This window comes from Centruroides sculpturatus, unplaced genomic scaffold, assembly GCF_000671375.1.
Source record: "Centruroides sculpturatus isolate CEXI.00-Female unplaced genomic scaffold, Cexi_2.0 scaffold469, whole genome shotgun sequence".
NCBI classification, from domain to species: domain Eukaryota; kingdom Metazoa; phylum Arthropoda; class Arachnida; order Scorpiones; family Buthidae; genus Centruroides; species Centruroides sculpturatus.
The window spans coordinates 339,128-347,018 of record NW_019384793.1 but is presented as its reverse complement, the minus strand read 5'-3'; positions in this window follow the sequence as shown (position 1 = coordinate 347,018).

Here is a 7,891-nt window from a genome sequence, read left to right as displayed (position 1 = left end):
AATTAAACACCTTTTCAGTGTTTCATAAAAGTTATTACAACTGCCTCTTCAAGTATTATCAAACGAAGATAGGATTACCTTTGAAGTGTATCTTCTCAAGTAAAATAGTTTTCTGCATCGTCAAATGACCTCTATAATGTGCTCTCCTTGCTCAAGATAATCAAATATTTCTTCAAGTATTTCTTCAAGCTTCTACAAGATTTCTTCTAATATCTATAAAATGCTACAGTGTTTATTATTGTGTCTATTGTTGTTCATCTTGTGCAAAGAGTATTTACGTGTCAAGTTAATCATATGTTAAGTGAAACTGACGGTCTCTTACAGTGCACCTAGGTGCTTCTACAAGAATTTCCATAAATATTTACAATTCGTGAGTTGATACTCCTAGGTATGATTTATGGTGCCTCTGTGCTAAGTGCAGTTCGTGTTGTCTCCGAGGTTAATTGGTGCTCCTCTAAGAAGGGATATGAGCTTCCTTTCAAAGATAACAGTACTAAACTAGATGGAAGAGTGATGGAGTTACACTTATCTGTTAACTGTGTTTATTAAGTAAACAGCTCACTACCGTGTGCTGAAGGTGCATGATGGTCCTTTGTGTCTCTAAAATATCAATATAAACTTAGATCTCATCATAGAACTGAACCTAGAATGCACTTGGACTCCTCATCGACTTTTGGCAAGCTTTTGCGTGAAGGCTATGCCGCTGTGACTTTCTGCATCTTCAGCGCTTCTGAACTCAAGCTGCTACATACTGTCCAACTTTTTATTTTATTTTATTATTTCTTTTACTTATTATTTATTATTTTCTTTTGTTACCACTATATAATTACCATTTGTTTAATGTATATATAATCCTATACTCACAATATATTTAAATTTTATTCTGTGATCATACAAACAATTATTAGTTTTCTGATTTATGTTTTCTCATATATAAATATTTTTGTAGCTCGATACAATCTGTAACACTATTGATTTGTTGTTTCCTCATTTTCTGGTGATGCTCACTGCGGTACCAGAACATGTATAAAATTATGCCATAATAAACAATGACTGATTGATTGATTGATTGATTGATTGATTGCTAACAGGTGGCAGGAGAAGTGGAATACGGATACAACTAGCAGGAACATGTTTGACTTTTTTCCGACATAAAAGTAAGGAACAACATGGAACACTTTTACACCGGACTTTCATACTATTCAATTTATTACTGGTCACAGTAATTTTAAACAATATCTAAAAAGGTTTTTAATTAAGCAAGGGAAATGGCATTTGTTAGTGTGGAGTAGAAGAAGAAACACCGTACCATGTATTGTTTAACTGCCCAAAACATAAAAACCACTGAAAACTCTTAGTGCAAATGATGGACAAACAGGGACACCATTGGCCCTGTAGGTGTAAGGACTTTTTATGCAACACTGAAACTTTCTCAGCTTTTAAAGACTTCATAAATAGAACAGGGATCAGAGTCCCAGTCTTTTTCTCTAGTTTAGCTTCAATCCAACGACCATGTACCCCTATGGAAGCCCACAACTAATCTACACGTGCCCTCCTCGTGAAACGTGTTTGTATAATTTATACTTTCTCGCATCAACAGAGTTTTGACCCCTGGTTTTGTAAAAGGATACCCGTCTAAGAGAATCCACCCCCATTACCTGTAGCAGGTCAGCTGTTAGGTCTACAGAGACTTGCACAGCAATGAAATAACTGTGTTTGCTGTTCTGATGTCGCGATCTCTTCTCATTGTTTCCCGCCACATTCAATTGTAAGGATAAAGTTTTGTAACTCGCGTGTTCATACTTCGTTTTCCGCAATGTTTTATTTTTATTTTATTATTATTATCATTATTATTTTTTTTTATTATTTCTTAATGTATCTACTCCAAAAACAAAGCACATACTCGGGGCCTTGACCCAATGTATGTATACTTTACCCTATGATCTCAATATATGGGGCTAAATGCTAGCTGGCTATAAGACATTAATTCACACTTTCCTATCCTTCTTGCCCCATCTTCAACCAAAACCTTATACTTTCTCCTTCTTACTTCTTTTCAAAGGCTATGCCATTGGTACGGCCTTCTTAACATTTGCAAACAAAACCAAGTTTATACGTAGCGCCATCTATTGGCAAGAAATTTAACAAAATAATAAACTAAACATAATTTTTACAAGAAAAAATATAACTTTAAAAAAAAATACATATATTATATTTACTTAATTATTGTGACAATGATATAGCGCCAAATATACCTGCTGTCATTACTGAGACATTTTTTAGTAGTTTTAAATTATTTAAAATAATTAATTAAATATTATAATTATTAAAGTTATTAAGAGATGGCGCCTAATGTCTCCCTCTAGTGCCAAATTCGTTGCATAATTTATTTAGTAATAATGCCGTTTCTAGCCTAATAGAATTCGGCATTGGTTAGTGTCTAGTTAAAAAGATATTTAAAATACAAAATTTTTACGAATATTGAGCTATTTAAATCCAATGAATAAATTACAGTAATATATATATACAGTATATATATAATTTAAAATAATAAAACGGACAAAAACGTTGGTTAAAGGTTGAAAAAGTTTGTTACGGTTAATAAATAATTCTCAGTGAGATAAGGTTTTTTTGTGAGTATAACATAAAAGTAATTATTTTCATAGTTTAACAAGATGTTTTTATTTAAACAAGTCATGTGAAGTCTTTTAAACATTATGATTATCAACTGGATCGCATGCCGAGTCATCACAACCTGTCTAACAGGAATCGCTTCGAAATATTTATAATAGAGCAGTATTAACTAATTAATTAATTAATTTGTATTGGTTGACCATACTCTCTTCCTGGAGGAAGTCAACAACTACTTTTCCTCGAATTACTTAAACTCCCGTATGCAACGGCCCGAATTTTTATCGGACCAGCGGTATGGTGACATTGAAATTGGGAAATTCATAATACGAGGTTACCGGCCTGCACGAAATATCATTTAAGTGGTTTTCCAGGGTGCGGAAATCAAATATTAGGACAGTTTTTCGCGAGATTTGAATCATGGTCATATGGCTGTGAATAAAAGTTTCTTAGAGGTATCGTTCTTACAGGTATGAAATAATTATGATATTTGAAAAAATTTAAGATATCACATTTTTAATTGATGTCTATTTGACTAATGAAATTGTACCATATCATACTACGCGAAAATCGCGATAAACGTGACAATGGTAGGTTGAAATAACTAAACGATTTAAATGGTTTTCGTTTTAATATTTATTATATTACAGGGTAAACTTGCATAATTCGTACCCCTTAAGAAAAAACCATCATATTATCGAAATTAATAAACACAAATTATTTTTTATTTTAAGTGACTTTTATTTGGGAAATATTTTATTACTACCATAATCAAATTTAGCATAAATCTTATAAACTTCTGAGAAATCAACAATTTAAAAAAACCACTAAAAAAGTACGATTTAGGACCATTACTGATATTTTCTTAAATCGTACTTTGAGATCCTATCATTGGTTTGCAGTCTTAAGAATAAAAATCTTAACTAATAATGTATTAATACGTGTTCATGTTAACTCTTAACAAATTCGGCGGATGGTCTTCGCCAATTTTTGGCAGTCATCGCAGATGTAATCTGTTGTTTTTTTAATGGTTCCTGCGCAAAGTTCATGAACCCATATCTCACATTGTATGCATTTAATCATACTTTCTTTACGTCTTCTTGGCATAATTTACAATACCAACTGTTATTTTCATCATCTTGTTTTTTTTATTCTTCTTTTGTGATATTTTAGTAGTTTTACTTTTCTTTGCACCAAGATTATTTGATACGTTTTTCTTCTTGAATTTCCAAGAATACCACGTATTGGGGATATTATTTCAAATGTCGTTCGAACTATCTCTGTCTTAGAAATGTTCACTTTCATTCCTAAAGAACATTCGTTCGCTTTCTGTTCTAGACATTGATCTTGCTGTTTTTCCGAAGTATGAGTTGTTGGTACCTCAGGAAGTTGTGCATACTCAACTTCTTCAGTCTGTTCTTGCTCAGTAGTCTGGATTGTGCCACACACGTTAAAGTACCTGTTTGTTCTTGCTGCCTTTCAGTTGCCAGATTCTGGGAGACTTCCGCCGATTCACTTAGATTACCATCTTCGTCAAGAACAACATATTCCTCATCCCTGACCTTAAAGCGATTGCGAGGCCAAAATACGCAAGATTCGAAGCCATGCATGTGTGCGTCCATACAAACGGCTCGAGGATATGCTTTGTTAATACATCACAGATAATTAAAAAAACTTACACACGATCCGATTTAAAGAAAGTTCTTAAGAAATGTGCAAAAATATTATAGAAAAAGTTGAAAAACACTTTCCTTTTCAATATTTTTGTTGGGAGCAGCGTAACAGCGTGTTGCCTGTCAAATGGTAATATGGCCGATTGTTATTTACTTTTTTGGCTACTACAGACACTAACAGCTATTACAGGAGTCGAGATATAAGAGAGGTACGAATTAGGCAAGTTTACCCTAGTATATGTTTTTACTTTGATGCTTATGCGTTCGTACCAATTATCATTTGTGTGATAAGCCCTTACTATTACCTGCTTCGCAGTTATAGATATTTTAATTAATTTAATAAACTAAGATATTTGTTTGTTTGTTTGCTATATACGCGTAGGCCCTTCGATTAATTGCTACGAAACTCCAAAGTTAAGTTTTTATATTTCAGACTTAAAGATTGAATAATAGAGTTTATCTAATTCTAAAATATTTTTATACATCGATACATTTCTGTCTACATTCAATTTTTTGACATTACATGTACGCCCCTATCGGCAAAAAATTTAACAAAATCATAAACTAAATACCATTTTTAAAAATATATATATAATTTAATATATATATTACTTATATAGCACAAATTAAANCGTAAATTTGGGGTATTACAATATATTAATTAATAATCAACCACTATCCTAACATCTAAAGGATTAAGTTAACTATAAAACAACAATTTTTGATAACATACCACAGATGTCAGATGAGAGAGCGCCCAGGAAACAAAAATTAATGCAAACAGAATAAGCAACGACAGAACTGTTAAAACAAGTTTAAATAACGGGGGTAATTTCACAAATAATGTTGCATACCAAACGAATGAAATCCCATAAATAACGGATGTGTAACCAAAAGGCAATAATATTTCCCATTTTTCGTTAATCATTCTGAAATAACTCCAAAGTTCAACTATATTTTGTAATATTTTCTCCAAAATGTTCTGTAGAAAAGGTGTTTCAACATTTATATTTGCTACTTCTTCTGAGAGTTTCAGTAACCTTCTCTCAACTATAAATACAGCTGTCGAACATAAAAAGATGAGAGAGAACCTGACCCGCACAATAAGTAACCCATAAAGTGTGTATAAAAGAGACGAGAAATGCCTCAGTGTCCGTTCCGTGTTGTTTCTTTATTTCCGCATAAAATACAATTCCTGGCGTTGAGGTACTCATAACACATGAGACAAATAACAGACATAACATGTGCAATGAAGATGCTTCTATGCGGTCAGTTATTTTCCATTCTTCTCGATAACTGCCAACGACGCAATGAACCTCAATTTTTCTTCGTTTCAGTACACTGAACTGAACAGCAATGTATACTGCGAATAAAAGAGAGACTACTGCTGCTACCATTGTATACTCTTTATATAGTTTTATACCTCTTAAAAAGTAAAGATTGAGATTGTATATTCTGATTAGGAAAGCTAACGCTATTATCCATAGAAATACTTCTACAAATAAAGTATACAACTTAAATAATGTCGATAAAAAATGATTGTTTGCTTTTTTTTAATCTTCGATACATGAGCAAGGATTCCAAAAATATAAGCCAAATACCTTGGCTGAATTAAGTATTGGAGCCAGCATGTAACCTATACAATGTTGTTTTCCTCGAAATGATGACATTGTTAAGTAAAACGAATTGTTTTCAGATAATGAATATTCAACGCTATTATCAGAGGATACTTTTCTCGATTGTAGGAAATTGTAACATAATGTTATGGTATGTTGCTACGGGTCACAAATTGTTTCGTCTTATAATCATAATTTTATCTATTTAATGGAATTTATTGTAAATAAGTTATAAATATGGATATAATATTTTTCGTGCGTGACTAGTTATTACTATGTTCATATACAATATTTCATATGAATAATGTAAATCTGATAGTTTTTGTTATTTCAAAGAATTTTAATTGAAACCTTGAAAGTCCCAACCATTAGCTTATACAAATACCGTGACAGGAAAATATTATATCGATTGATACTATATACTTTAATAAAATATTTAAAATGATCGAAGATCAATTAATATATTATTGATTATTTTAGGCTTATGTAGCGCCCTGCAGTTCATTGGGATATAATAAAGGATCATATTTGGATCGATGTCGTTTAAAAGACTAAACACTAAAGTGTGTTCTCTGTACCCAATGAAGTGCGTTACATCATTAATGTCAACACTGGGGAGGGGGCGCCAGTTATGTTCACTACGCCACTGCGAAAGTGAATAAACAAATTAAACTAATTTAAGGTATTTATAGGATGTTTAATAACATTAATTATTTTTAATTAGCGTTGTGTCTCCTACCGTACGATTAGACTACCTCGTACCTTCGTCCAGGGAAGTAGAAGCTTATGTAAATTCGAAAGCAGCTCGGAAAATTAATTTTTAGGAAATTTACAAACGTATTACGCTGTTGATGGTAGAAGATGCCGTGGAGGAAGAAACCTACCTTAAGATAAGCTATTACGAAGGAAAATATATGTAAATTCTAAAGGCACTTCGCATCACTTGCTAAAATATTAAATAAATAAATAATTTCTGCATTAAAATCGTCTGATTATTTACAATATTATTCGTTAATGCTTAAATAATGATTATTTTAATAAAATATGTCATAATTTTAACCCCAAACACAAGAAAAATGAAGAAGTTTAAACCCATCTTCTACTCGCCACGTAGACGTAGCAAACGCCATTATCGACCGTCTAGAATTGCCATATGGTGGCGCTCGACCGTCCGCCGTTCACGTTTTTGGCTGAATACAACGGCTGCAACTTCTGTAATATCTGCAGATAATTAACAAGTTGAATTCAGTAAAAGTAATATAATTTAACATGGCCGACGGTTATTTACGTTTAATATTTTATTAAGTTAAATTCAATTTTCTCATTGTCTCAAGCAAAATTAAATTATTTTAACGTTAAGTAAAGGAAGAATAACGAGAAGTTCCTTTACAATCACTTAAGTTACCAGTTTAAATTTAAGGCAAAACCCCATTTGCTGCATTATAATTACACGCAATTTAATTTTTAAATTAAATATTTATTTAAAAAATTACGGAAATATTTACACGAATGAAACTAATTTATATAAAGACGTCGAAGTATCTAAAGTGGAATTATCCCAGAACCGGTTATTACGAGGTGTCCTTGTTATTACCGAAAATTATTAGTTTTTCCCTATATTAGTAGGAAACATTTTATTGCAAAAATATGAATTTTTGCCTATAGAAAATTTTCATTTAACTGCAAATATACCAAAAAAATTTCTCTTGTAAATCCATATATTTAACAAATACTTAACAACGATATAATATTAATAATTAATTATTCAAAAATCAAACAGTATAAAAGATTTAAAAAAAAAAGTAAATAAATGCTATATAGGAACAGGTTTTCTAACATTGAAATAGCATATTAAAAAATATTTATATGCATTTCATTTATTACACAAGTAATATAATAAATTTTCTAATTTCGTTATATTACAAGAATTTTAAATTAAAAAAAATATTTATAAATTTATATTCATATAAA